Source organism: Hypanus sabinus, chromosome 12 (assembly GCF_030144855.1).
Source record: "Hypanus sabinus isolate sHypSab1 chromosome 12, sHypSab1.hap1, whole genome shotgun sequence".
Classification (NCBI taxonomy): domain Eukaryota; kingdom Metazoa; phylum Chordata; class Chondrichthyes; order Myliobatiformes; family Dasyatidae; genus Hypanus; species Hypanus sabinus.
Window position 1 is genome coordinate 43,598,341 of NC_082717.1, and position 15,270 is coordinate 43,613,610.

Genomic DNA, 15,270 nt, shown 5'->3' on the forward strand with positions numbered 1-15,270 from the left:
AAACTTGCTGTGTGAAAAATTACCAGTATTCAACCATCCAGCAGTTCACCACTGACCCATTACACCATCTATTGTTTTATATTTAGCTATTTTCATCTGACAGATCATTCAAATGATACAAATGACTTACACAAAGTGTTGGTGAGCATGTTGAGCTTATTCTTGGCAGGGAAAAGAAAAGTTTAACAAAAGGTGATAAGATGGTGGGTGCAACTAAAAAGTTCTGATTTATTTTTAATTAATTACAAGTAATATTAACTTATCCAGGATGTACTTTAATACTGAGAACGTGAATGCTAGAAAATGGGTAATAGTCATTTCGTTTTCATCTCAAATATTTTGTATTTTACAGAAAATATTAACAATAAAATCAACATTAATAGAACCAAATGTGGATACTTCTGATAATTTAAAATTTCTGGACTGGTTGCCAGAATTCATTGCCAACCGACTAAAAAAAACAGGTAACCCACATCCACATCAAAATGGTATGAAAAGAAATAAAATATCTTCATTCACCACCCTCCCCACCACCAGCCCCACCACATCCCTATCACCACCAGCTCTGCCAGCTCTAATTATATCTTTCCATCAAAGTGCATGACCATACACTTGCCAACACTGTATTCAATTTGCCACTTCTTTGTCCATTATCCTAATCTGTCTAACTCCTTTTGTAGCCTCCCTGCTTCCTCAACACTATCTGCCCATCCACCTTTCTTCGTGGCCACAAACTTAGCCACAAAGGCATCAATTCCATTATTCAAATCAATGATATACAATGTAGAAAGAAGTAGTCCAACATTGACCCTTGTGGAATACTAGTAGTCACCAGCAGCCAATCAGCAAAGGCTCCCTTTATTTCCATTCTTTGCCTCCTGCTAGTTAGTCAATGCTCTATCCATGCCAGTATCTTTCTTGTAATACTCTTATCTTGCTAAACAGCGTCATGTGCAGCAACCTGTCAAAGGCCATATGAGAAACCAACTACACAGCAGCCATTGATTTGCCTTTGTCTATCCTGCTTGTTATTTCCTTAAAAAATTGCAACAGATTTGTCCGGCAAGGTTTTCCCTTAAGGAAACCATACTGACTTTGGCCTATTTTACCATGTGCCTCCAAGTACCCTGAAAACCTCATCCTTAATAATTGACTCCAACATCTTGTCAACTACTCAGGTCAGGATAACTGGCTTATAACTTCCTTTCTTCTGCCTCCCTCCCTTCTTGAAGAGTGGAATGCCATTTGCAATTTTCTAGTCCTATGGAACCATTCTAGAATCTGATGATTATTGAAAGGTCATTACTATTGCCTGCACAAAGTCTTCAGCTACCTTTTTCCAAACCCTGTGTTTAATCCATCTGGTCCAAGTGACTCATCTACCTTCAGACCTTACAGTTTCCCAAGCACCTTCTCTTTAGTAATAGCAACTGCATTCACTTCTGTTCCCTGACACTCTCAAATTCCTTACATACTGCTAGCATCTCCACAATTTAATTTGCTATTTCTTTCAGAACCCTGGGTTGTAATGCATTTGGTCCAGGTTTTCTGGAGGGCTGGAGGTCTCCCAGAATTCCCAGATCTCATACAAATAACACAACACAGTCCTGGGAACCATCCTCACTGCTCTAACGAAGTACTAACAGACAAAGAATGAAGAAGAAGCTTGCCAGATATGTGGCTAGCCCAGGCTTGTTGAGCCAAAGGCTCCCCAGTCTAACACTGGTCCATTCACTTAATGGCCACTCTGCTTGTTGCTACCTGATTTTTACTTGACCTTGTTAATAAATTGCTATCTGATTGGGCTGTCAGGAAACACTGAAAGCCCACAAATACTCCTTTTTTTAAGTCTCACTCATGAATCTATGAGTTACCTCTTCTCTCACTCCTAATTTGATTGGGATGCCCCTGAACTCACATCAGTCATCAAATTCCTTAGGCCAGACTATGATGACCACATATTGTAAAACAACATCTGGTGCAAATTTTATCATTTCCACAGCAGTTAGTGTTATGTTTTACAGCACCAGTGACTGGGGTTCAAGTCCTGCCACTGTCTGTCAGAAGTTTGCACTTTCTCCTTGTGACTGCATGGGCTTCCTCCGCATTCCCATTACACATTACAACATTGCAAAGACTTAGTAAGAAGGGTTAGAATTAGTAAATTGTGGGTATGCTATGTTAGTGCCAAAAGCATGGTGAAACTTTCCAGCTGCCCCTAACACATCCTCAGACTGTGTCGGTGATTGATGCAAGCAGCGTATTTCACTGTTCAATCAGTGGCCACTTTATTAGGTTCACCTGTACACCTGCTTATTAATGCAAATATCTAATCAGCCAATCATGTGGCAGCAACTCAATGCATAAAAGCTTGCAGACATGGTCAAGAGGTTCAGTTGTTGTTCAGACCAAACATCAAATAAGGGACAAAATGTCATCCAAGTGACTTTGACTATGGAATAATTGTTGGTGCCAGATGGGGTGGTTAGAGTATCTCAGAATCTTCTGAACTCCTGGGATTTTCATGCACATCAGTCACTAGAGTTTACAGAGAATGGTGTGGAAAACATCTAGTGATTGGCAGTTCTGTGGGTGAAAATACCTTGCTAATGAGAGAGATTTAAGGAAAATGGAAGTCTGGTTCAAGCAAACAGGAAGGCGACAGTAACTCAAACAACCACATGTTACAACAGAGATGTGCAGAAGAGCGTTTCTGAACACACAACATGGTGAACCTTGAAATGGATGGGCATTAGCAGCAAAAGACCACAAAGTACACTCAGTGACCATTTTCTAGGTGCAGGAGGTATATTGGCTGTCATCTGCCTTATTCTCCAGGATCTTAATTTCAGTCTACTTCCTGTTTTATTTTCTGTCAGAAGACCAAAAAGAAAAAAAAAAACAACATGCATTTTCTTTTGAATTATGGATAGATCAGCTAAATATTTTTAGCACATACCATTTTTGAATCTCCATTCAAAGTCCATCTTGGGTACTGATTGACGACAAAGCCTTTGTAGTACCCAAGACATCTTCAAGAAGCGGTGCCTCAGGAAGGGAGCATCCATTATTAAGGACCCCCATCACCCGGGGCATGCACTCTTCTCACTGTTACCCTCAGGAAGGAGATAAGGAAGTCTAGGGGCACACACTCAGCGATTCAGGAACAGCTTCTTCCTCTTTGCCACCCGATTCCTAAATGGACATTGAATCAGTGAATACTACCTCACTTATTAAAAATATTTATTTCTGTTTTTGACTATTTTAATCTATTATATGTATATATATATATATATATATATATATATATATATATATATACACACACACACACACACACACACACACACACACACACACATACATGTGTATACATACACACACACATCAGAATACAGTTCTGATTCAATGATCCAAAAAAATATCATACAATGATCAATTTAATTTTAACTTTATTTATAACAGGAATAACCTCTTGTGAATATATAGGATACCAATACAACACTTAATAAGGTATGTTATAAAGTTATTATAATGTGAATCAACCATCATTGAATTTTTTTAGAAAATGCATTTCTTCTTTGCTATACATTCAGAACAAAAATATCTCCTGACAAGCCAAAAATTATGACACCCAATGTCCACAATGTTTGCATTAACAGTACATCAGGGACTTCTACTTTACTCCAGCCTTAATTACAGAAATGCAGCTGGCCAAGTATACAGAGCTTTGGAGATGATTACTTTTAGCCCTATGGGCATGGTTTCAAATCAAATCTGTCATTCACTATTCTGATGAATATTGTCCGTTCTTGGCAACAACTAGTGCAAATAAAATAAAATATAGAGTGCATCACCGCATAGGAGATGTACTTCCTGATGGATGAACATGGAATGAATTGAAAGCAATGAAAATTTCTCAGTTAGTTGGATTATGGAAGGTATGAGCAGAAAAGGTGAGGGATTTTACTTTTCACTAATGGCAGCATAAAAAAATAGTTTGTGAGGAGATTCTGCTTATGGAATCCAATGGATTTTCCCACCATTGGTTTTACTGGATGGTGATTTTAGAAAATTCTATTAACAAGCAAGCCATCCTGCTCAAATGACCTTTCTTTATCTCATCACATAGAAAAGGAGAAAAATATACCCAAAAAGTTCAATGAAATTCAGGAAAGAGCACACTCTTTCATCTAAGCTGCACGGGTGGGCGGCCACACAGTAGCTGAAATGCTCACAAGCACATAACCTTTGTTGCCGTGCTGCTGGGATTTCCCTTTATATGATATTTTATTAAAGTGTTGTGCAGTTTTCAGCCATGTAGAAATTTCGTGCTCAGAGCAAAGGCTGGTCTGCGCAACTGTGTAGAGGGAACGTTGAAAGAGGGTAACCAAGCAAAGTTAAAGTTAATTATTCATGAGTATTTCAGAGGCATATTTTCATTTTTCTGCTTAGATAATAGAAAGTTTGCACTTAATCCCTTAAAACCTATGTGCAAAACAATGAAACAAAGAAGTGTCTCCCTTTCAATTGCTGTTCAGAATTTTCCAACCATGTAAAAAGCATGTTTGGTCAAGTTAACTGCTGTCTAAATAGATGTTCGGGGATATCAAAACAAAGCGATTTTTCCCTATTTGCAGTAGGGAATATAACATTTGAATTCATCTTTCATTGTCAGGCATATCTATTGTAATATATTCTCAATGGCAACTTTATTAGGTACATCGGTACACCAGCTCATTAATGCTACTATCTAATTAGCTGATCAACTGGTAGTAACTTAATGCATAAAAGTATGCAGACATGGTCAAGATGTTCAGTTATTGTTCAGACCAATCTTCAGAATGGGGAAGAAACGTGATCCAAGTGATTTTGACCGTGGAATGATTGTTGGTGCTGTACGGCTGGTTTAAGTATCTCAGAAACTGCTGATCTCCTGCGGTTTTCATGCGCAACAGTTTCTATAGTTTGTGGAGAATGGTGCAAAAAAAAACAAGAAGAAAACATACAGAGAGTGGCAGTTCTGTGGTTGAAAATGCCTTGCTAATGAGAGTGGTCAGAGGAGAACTGCCAGATGAGTTCAAGCTGATGAGAAGGTGACAGTAACTCAAATAACCATACGTTATATCAATGGTGTGCAAAAGAACATCTGAACCCACAACACGCTGAACCTTGAAGTGGATGGGCTACAGCAGTGTAAGATCATGAACATAGACTCAGTGACTATTTTAGCTACAGGAGGTACCTAATAAAATGGCCACTGAGTGTAAAAAAAAACTCTCAACTACAAAGTTTCAAAAGAATAGCATTAGAAAAAAAAAATCAATGCTAATAGAATGATTCATCCTTCTTTTGAACCAGTCACTGGCAGCCCAGGTGCCACCTTTTCTGGCAACCCCAGAGTGACCCAACTTGATTTCAACTGAACCTGAAATGCATCAAGAACATAAATCTGCAACAAATGCTCAACCTTAGCTTTCAAGTCTACCACTCATTCAGAGCTGTATGAATAAGAGTGATTTCTAATGCACTTCAACTTCCAATGGATAAATGTAGACACTAGTACCTCAGAAGCAGCAGAGGAATCTCTATGGATATCATACATTAAAGCATCATAACATTTAACTCAGAATTTTATTATGTATGTAGCATGCAAGGATTATGACGGCCATTTTGACAAAATATTATCTACCGGTACTTATTTTCTACTGCCAATACTTTCAAAGAAAAACAAAAACAATGATCCCAAAAATACTCCTGTGAGGCTACGAACAGCGGTGTTGCTCCTGACACATTCCCACTCTCCTCCACACTGAAAACCCTTTCCCCAGCTCTATTCCCAGATCTATACTGCTACTAAACAATAAATTTCATGACATATGTCAGTGATATTGAACCTGATACTGATGCTGATCATGTCAGTGCACACAGTCCACCAATGCTAATGAGCATTGTCCTTCAAAAGTTGTTGGAAATGGTTCTGGATGTGTCATAAGACCCTGGCTTAACACTTATCGGGTCCACCACTTGTGGAATGCAGGTGCTTAAGCCATATTTGTTGGGGTCCTTTCATACTGATGACAAGTGGGTAGAGAAGGGAGGTCATATTTTCAAGGGCTTCCTTCTTTCCACTTCAGAGACAATTGGAAATTTGTGATTGTTATCTCTATATGTTCTAAATAGGTGCTTTCAGAAAATATTCAGAACAGGTACAATTTTAAAAGCACTGGATACTTCCTCCATAGACTAGTATTAATCCGTCAGTTCCTTCCTAATGTCAAGCAAGCCAGCCAAAATTTCCATCTCGTTAAGCAGAGGATAGTTGTTAAGGTTAACCCTACTGAAGGTTTAATGAGAATTGTGAATTAAAAAAAAACATGAGCATGGGGAAATAATTAATCTCATTATCAATCTAAAATAGCAAAAACATGTAAATAAAACAACTGCAGATGCTTGAACTCTGAAATAAAAACTGGAAATGATGAAAATACTCAGCAGATCAGGCTGCTTTAATGGAAAGGTAATATTTCAGGTCTGAGGCCCTTTGCAAGCACTGGGAAGCATTACTGGATTCTATATGGTGGAACAGAGCAGCTGATTATCAGCAGTGGCAACTCCATTTGGTTCATTAATGAAGCATTATGAGCTACTCCCATAACATTTCTTCAATAAAGGCAATGGACAGCATTGCAAGAGCACCACAAGTGCCTTATCTATTTATTTTAAACACACACTATATGAAACAATGTTTAATTTCTGCTCTTCAAGAATTTTTGTCAATCTATTCTAGCCAAGTTTAAAGTAGTCCATGTATTGAAAAGGCCAAATATTTGCAAATAATGCTACCATCACTCTGGGTTGGAGCTTGAAATTTATGAATGTTAGCATCATTATGTGGGTGGGGGGAGGGAGAGACGAACAGTTTGGATTTCAAATTTTTTTTCGACTTTGAAACCCAAAGACACAAGTACCATTTTGATAATGGTAGCTAAATTCTATCATAAACGACCATTCTTATTTTTGTGAAAATGGTCTCTTTGATATTTTCAGCAATTTTGCCACATGTGTAGATAGGTGAATGGGAGATTTATTAAAGTTACATTTATTTTCTGTAATGCTGATGCAGAACCTTTCCAACTCAATTAATTCTGCCTGCCAATGCCACATACAATTTATGGTGCAGATAAACAATTCCATTTATTGTACCACAGAGTGATGCACCAACTAATCAGCGGCTTCACTGAGAATCATATTGGTATTATGTCAGCAATTTTGTAAAAAAACACAAAACATAGCTTCTTGAAAATTAACTTGCACGATGCATATTTTATATTCCAAACTACGGTACAAAGCTGAACTTCATAATGTGTCTCCTCCCTGCCCACCCATCATCAGTAATTCCACACTTAGCAACATTTCAGTATTCAGGGTCCTGGGCATCACTAATTTACAGGACCTCATGTGAGAGAACTGTATCTCCTTCATTAACAAAAAGGCTTGCAGCAGTTGGTAAAAATCCATCTTCCCCAGAATATATTGGTACAATTCTCCACTGCACTCACAAAGAGCACATGCACATCAGCCATTACAGTCTAGTTTGGTGTTGCATCTTTTCACAATACAGCAAAATTACAGTGAACTGTCAGGCCAACAGGAAAGTTCGCTGCTGCAGTCTACCATCACTGCAGGATTTGTTTGTGTTCAGGACAAAGAAATGGGCAGGAAAAAAATCTTTGCAGACACTACCCATCCAGCAAACTGCCTTTCCCAAAGGCTCCCTTCCAGAAAGCACTATAGGACTACTAAAAGAAAAACATCATGCCATTTTAAATGTTTTTTCCCCATGCAGATAAACTGATGAACCATTCTAGTTAGCCAACCCCCACCCCCTATATCTATTATCTCAGTCACTACACTGAACTGTAAACACTTTAAACCAGTTTTTGTAATGCTGTTTACATTGTGAATACATGCTGGTATTTATATATTTTTATGCACATTTTATTCCAGATCTGTACTTTAACTTATCTTTATATCTGTCAGGAAATCGATTGGTCTTGACACTTCTCGAGCCATCGTTAATTCTGATGAAATCTCTGTGGAAAAATCCATTTCAGTTGATAATGATGTGACTCAGTGAATTGCTGTTAAGCCTGCATTATTCATTTGGATACAATGGATTCTGTGTGGCCATCAAAATGGTGTCCAAATATGGCATGGATGTGGTGCACGTTGCATTGGATTCTGCATCAGGGAGAGCACAGATATTTGTGTCATTAAAGACCTTCTGAAATCTCCAGGGATGGCTATCTTGTTGCGTTGTTGAGCGAGTTCTTGAGATCCTGAGAGCAATGCAGCCTGGAGTTTAGCTGCATGTCACTTAGCTTCTGGTAGGGCATCCAAGGCAGTAAGGGCAAGGGGGAGGTTCCAGATGAAGAGCGATCCAACCAAGACCTCAACAAGGGAGCTGGTGGAAGATGATGACACATCACAATGGCAGGGAAGGTGGAGGAAGGCTGCAATAGTGAAGGGTCCCAAACATCTTGCATTCCAGATCACTGAATCCTGACCCTGATCTGTGTACTGCGTGGTGGCTGCCCGTGCACCAGCCTCCCCATATGGAAAAGAATCAGATACATGTATTCTCCTTTAAGGGAATCCATGCTAATATCCTGGATGATGTGGATCCTGCACGGGCCTCTACAGACACCTGAAGATGCACCAATAAACAACTGTTCAGGGAAACATCACACTCGACTCGAGTGATGACACTACCACTACTGAATTATAAGGAGAACAGAAGCTTCATGTGAATGAGCATGCAATACTGTCAGTCTGGTATTCAAAACCCCAGTTAATGCTTGCCCTTAAACTAAGAGTTCTCTGCCCCATGGAGGGTAAAGCATAAAGAGGAGGCTTACGTATTTTTGGAAAGTTAGGGACCTGAGGGTGATGGGGAAGTGGGACCAAAGAGCTATTGATGTTTGGAGCTGACTGGCCATGATAAAAAAAAACTTGGAGTACTGTGCTCAGTTCTAGTCGCTTCTCTACAGGAAGGATGTGGAAGCCATAGAAAGGGTGCAGAGGAGATTTACAAGGATGTTGCCTGGATTGGGGAGCATGCCTTTGTTGAATGAACTTGACCTTTTCTCCTTGGAGCAACGGAGGATGAGAGGTGACCTGATAGAGGTGTATAAGATGATGAGAGGCATTGATCGTGTGGATAGTCAGAGGCTTTTTCCAGGGCTGAAATGGTGGCCACAAGAGGAGACAGTTTAAGGTGCTTGGAAATAAGTACAGAGGAGATGTCAGGGGTAAGTTTTTTTATGCAGAGAGTGGTGAGTGCGTGAAATGGGCTGCCGGCAACAGTGGTGGAGGTGGATACGATAGGGTCTTTTGAGAGACTTTTGGATATGTACATGGAGCTTAGAAAAATAGAGGGCTATGGGTAAGCCTAGTAATTTCTAAGGTAGGGACATGCTTGGCACAACTTTGTAGGCCGAAGGGCCTGTATTGTAGGGCCTGTAGGTTTTCCATGTTTCTATATAATCCTTTATATTTATAATTGTTTAGTGCTGTTTTTGTTGCATGTTGCACCATCACACCATTGCAAATTACTAATACATTTAAATATATTTGTCAAGAAAAGTTGATCCTTGATTTTTGGTCCTTGCTCTTAACGTGCATGGTGCACAATGGAATTTTGTATCATATGTTTCCATGAACATGACTTTCCTAAAAGTGACACGCAGCAGATATATCAATAGTGGTGCAAAGGACATTTGCTGCTGCCACGTTGAATAGAAAAGCAGAATGAAGCAGGTTTGCCGATGTGCGAATTAAAGGAATACACCTTCCCTGTATCTTTAAAAGGGCATCTGATGCAGAAGGTTTGCAGATGTCAATCCAGAGACAACAATATCATCCAGAGGAAGTCTTCCATATTTCTTTGAGCACCTCAAGCATTCTGATCATCATTCTGTCCATCTCCGCCATCCCAGTCTCCAGGTCAGTGGAAAAGCAAGGAGCATGTCCCCTGAACACATCTGAAGCATCAATAAAAAAAAGTCACTTATCAAAGCTTTTTGTAGCCAGGGTATTTCCTTGGCTTGGCTAGTTTCCGGTTAACAGTGTTATATAATGAAGTGAAAAATATGCAGAACTTTTACCTCCTAGAATGATGGCCAACATATCCGTTTTCAGAAAACACAGCCAAATTAATAGAATCTAGCTGGCCTAATTTAAACTGTGTGGTTTCTGGCAGTATCATAACAGGAGCAGAGAAACCACATACAGCTAACGCAAATATTCATAGGGCTGTTTATATTTGAATATTAAATATTATTTTTGGAATACAAAACCTTATGTATCTAGTTGTAATAGTTATGTGAAAACTATTTGCAAAATTTGGTAAACTATTACAGTTCTGCATATGGCAGATTAATATATATTAGATTGATAAACAATGGATCTTTTACTATGCCTATTGATCATAGTGAAATTATTTTAAAGCAAATAGATTGTCATTAAAATTATTTTAAAACATATTGTTATAAAGTTTAACTTCAATAGTACAAAAAGCAGGTGGGTAGTGTAAGTTATAGACAACCTGTAACACCTGTTATACTTCTGCCAAAGATGAATTTTTAATTCAACTTTATTTAATGAATTTAAATTTGGATATTTTGATATAGGACATAGGTATACGAGAATGAGGCTCAGTGTCAACCAAATCGACACAGCTCCTGATTTGGTGGTAAAAAAAACTGTTGGAACATTTTTCTGCTGATTCCAGCATTTGTAGTCTCGTGTCTCCCTGACCTGTTTGTTAATTTCTGCACGTCAGCTAACTCATGGCATCCCCTCTTCCAAACATTGTCATCCACCATATTACATAGTTGTCAAGGCAGGAAACACAGAAGTATGCATTTCACTCAAACCATGACAGGTACCAATATTTGCCAGACTAAACACGCTTAATCCGGCCTGATCTCATTTTGAACCTGAGCCCTAAACACTGAAATTATGCTGATGAAATCAACACCAAAGAGTTCATGGACTCTAAAAAAGATCCACTCAGATAGCATCTCACAGACAATCTGAGGACTCCCAAACAATAGATGTGGCAAAGTACCCACAACATCTGGCTTGACTAAAGTTCCACTGCTACTGGCTTCTCTACCAGAAGATACTCTGATGAAAATATCCAACAGTTAAATAACCACAACACAAGCCATTGTTGAATTGGACACCGATTCTCAAGACAAAAATCCAGAAGCAAACCTGTTTTCTAAAGAAAAGCTGGTGGGTAGAAAGAGTGCAGGAGCTCCAGCAAATGATCGATAGCGGTGGTATACTTGGATTCCTCAGTGCCCATCTGAGGTCCAGACTCTAGATGACCCATTCCACTGAGAACGGAGAACCTTGCTGATCTCTGGAACCAAAATTCCATCATTGCCCCATGTAGCATTGATTTTGTACCTCAGCACTATGTCTGCCATAATTCTGGTGTAACCCCACACAAAAAGAGGTTGAGATGTCAATGTCACTGCTGGAAAATAACCAGAGCAGATACATTTTTTTCTAAAAGCATGCCAGAGAATTGAGTCTGACATAAAACCATGACTTTCACTCTCATCAGGCAGGAGGAGAACATTCCAAATGGGAAAGAATCCCTGTTATCTGCCACAGGGAAAGTGAACGTAAGGGTGCTCCTCAACTGCCTCCTTCCCAGGAGAAAAGAATTGGAATATGGATCCAACCCATCTAGAGACAGAGTGTATATCATTTCACTGCATGACAACCATAATTAAAATTTAAACAGCAGCGACAGCTGATACTATTTTCAATCCTCCAAAGCCACTGAGGGACAAGAGAGAATCCTTGATGGTCCCAGAAATCCATAAGTATTCTCCTTCTGCTACAGGACATAAAAGCAATGACACTAACCAATACAATCACAACACCCCCCCCCCCCCATGCCTGTGCATTCTGGGGTAAAGCAAGATTATTCCATTGTAACCTCTTCAATCTCCTTTCTGAAAGAATGTGGCTAATCTTCAAGAACATTCCTGTTCGAGTTGAAATAATCTGCCATATTCAACCACTCAAGCTGTTTTACAATAAGCAGACATTATTTGTATTTTGTAATCTGGAGGCCAAGGTAAATATCCGCAAGGCAACGTTTCTCTGTCAACCTGGCTCAAGTGCACTGCTGAGTCTGGAGATGATACGATCCAGAAGGTTCACCAGAAATCAAAAATGAGGCACAGATCTTGTGGTTGCAGCCATTTTATCAGATATTCATCTTAGTGCATGTTGGACAGTGTCAGCTTGAAACTGAAAGGCAAATAACTAGGGATTGGACCTCATGTTCTTCCTTTACACTGCAAACTAGTCTGTGCTGGTTAGATAAGGGAGTTGTCGCTGATATGAGCAGCCTGTGAAACAAGGACAGTCTTGATTTATGCTGCCAGAACAACTCAAGCTTACAGACAAAGAAACTACAGAAATACAGAATCAAATCTATCACAAATTCCTGAAAATTTACAAACAGGTGATCATATAAGCAAGCATAAGGAAAGATAAACTACAAAAAAAACTTAAGAAGCAGTTTTTTAAAAATTGGTTTCTTTAATTGGATCCTTTTTTAATTGGGTTCTTTCAGCTTTCTTGCTCTGTGTCTGTCTGTAAGCAGATGAATCTCAAGGTTGTATAATTTATATATTCTTTGATAATAAATGTACTTTGAATCCTTTGAGTTGAGACTCTAATCCAACAGCAGGACACTGCACTCAACAGTTTCTGTGAGAGCCTGGAAAATATGGATCACTTTCCATATCTCAGGAGTGATCTCTCTACAGCAGTGTATGTTGATGTTGAAATTTATATGTCATCACAAACTATGAGAAACTGAGGAAAAGAGATGTTGAAAACAATAATCTTAGACCAGCACCAAGTACGTGGCTCACTGAACAGCAGCGATCTCTGCCCTCCTGTATGCTTAGAGTCAACATAGAACATAGAATGGTACAGCACAGTACAGGCTCTTCGGCCCACAATGTTGTGCTGACCCACAAACCCTGCCTCTCATATAACCCCCACCTTAAATTCCTCCATATGCCTGTCTAGTAGTCTCTTTAACTTCACTAGTGTAGCTGCCTCCACCACTGACTCAGGCAGTGCATTCCACACACCAACCACTCTCTGAGTGAAAAACCTTCCTCTAATATCCCCCTGAACTTCCCTCCCCTTACCTTAAAGCCATGTCCTCTTGTACTGAGGCAGTGGTGCCCTGGGGAAGAGGTGCTGGCTGTCCACTCTGTCTATTCCTCTTAATATCTTGTACACCTCTATCATGTCTCCTCTCATCCTCCTTCTCTCCAAAGAGTAAAGCCCTAAATCTCTGATCATAATCCATACTCTCTAAACCAGGCAGCATCCTGATAAATCTCCTCTGTACCCTTTCCAATGCTTCCACATCCTTCCTATAGGTGACTAGAATTGGACACAGTACTCCAAGTGTGGCCTAACCAGAGTTTTATAGTGCTGCATCATTACATCACATCTCTTAAACTCTATCCCTTGACTTATGAAAGCTAACACCCCATAAGCTTTCTTAACTACCCTATCTACCTGTGAGGCAACTTTCAGGGATCTGTGGACATGTACCCCCAGATCCCTCTGCTCCTCCACTCTACCAAGTATCCTGCCATTTACTTTGTACTCTGCCTTGGAGTTTGTCCTTCCAAAGTGTACCACCTCACTTCTCTGGGTTGAACTCCATCTGCCACTTCTCAGCCCACTTCTGCATCCTATCAATGTCTCTCTGCAATCTTCGACAATCCTCTACACTGTCTACAACACCACCAAGCTTTGTGTCGTCTGCAAACTTACCAACCCACCCTCCTACCCCCACATCCAGGTCATCAATGGCAACCTCAGAGCAATGCCTCCATAAAATTCTCACAATCATTTGTGAAGATTGGTGAATTTACAAAAACATCCTCTCCCAGGGTAGTATATTCAACTTTGATAATCTGGTCACAATCTAACAGTTCTAAGCAATGGGAATACATCATCCCATACCAGACACCAGACTCTCAAAACCAACATTTAACTCTGAGGTCCCTGTGGCAAGAGACTTACAGAAGGACAGAGAAAATGTTTTAAAAGATGTCCTCAAGACCTCCTTAAAATATGTAACATTATTACTTGAGTGTTTGGAATCACTGCTTCTTGAGTGCTTAAACAGTGAAGGAGCATCTAGGAAAGCACGTAAAACATCGAGTCTCTGAAATTAGCCTCGACAGGTCCACATGCTTGAAGTGAAGAAAGGTACCTTTAATCTCAAGGGGCTGTGTTAGAAATATGAAGATTTAGCCAGATGTTACAGATGCCCTGTTGAAGGGTCTCATCCTGAAATGTCAACTGTTCACTCATTTCCATAGATGCTGCCTGGCCTGCTGAGTCCCTCTACCATTCTGTGTTACTACAGGCATGTTTGTTCTTCTATTTGAATGAGAAAGATTAAAACAGGCTCCACTCATGATCACAACCACTAAAAGATGTATATAGGAAAGAGCAAGCAGAAAATCATAATCTAATATCTCTGTTTAGATTATGCTTACCAACTTCATTTACCTTATTCTGTCACAATAGATTTCTCCATCCCGAAATTAAATTACCATCTATTGCTTGCACTCAACCCTACATTCTTGTGATTTCATGCAAATTTATCCTCATTTTTCTATCCTCTTGCTCTTTCTTTTTCACACAAATGTATCCAAGCACACAGACATACATGCATGGACACACACATGGACATACACTCTCTTGCTATCTCTCCCTTTTTCAAACACACTCTCTCTCTCTCTCTCACACACACACACACACACACACACACACACACACACACACACACACACACACACACACTAGTAGGTTAACTGGTCATTGTAAACTGTCTTGTGATTGGGCTTGGGTTAAATCGATGAGTCGCTGGGCAGCGGGGCTCGGTAGGTCAGAAGGGCCAGTTCTGCACTGTATCTCCAAATAAATGAATGAATAAATAGAATTCACATTCATTCTCTCTCTCTCTCTCTCTCTCTCTCTCTCTCTCTCTCTCTCTCTCTCTCTCTCTCTCTCTCTCTCTCTCGCTCTCTCTCTCTCTCTCTCTCTCTCTCTCTCTCTCTCTCTCTCTCTCTCTCTCTCTCTTTGATTATGAAGCATATGTACAATATACTTACCTGGATTGGATTCAATTAAGCA

The 15,270-nt window shown here is 39.7% G+C and overlaps 1 long non-coding RNA gene across 3 annotated transcripts in view; it reads right to left on the minus strand.

Annotated features, from left to right (window-relative positions):
* LOC132402828 (uncharacterized) overlaps positions 1–15,270 on the minus strand; it is a 238,734-nt gene that overhangs the window by 195,639 nt on the left and 27,825 nt on the right. Inside the window, exon 3 of one of the 3 annotated variants that reach the window (XR_009515089.1) lies at positions 2,960–3,195. The exons of 1 other annotated variant lie outside the window; for it this stretch is intronic. This is a non-coding gene — a long non-coding RNA (uncharacterized LOC132402828). Of the gene's footprint in view, positions 1–2,959; positions 3,196–3,435; positions 10,047–15,270 lie in introns of those variants that run through there. One more of the 3 variants, XR_009515093.1, reaches the window with a different exon arrangement.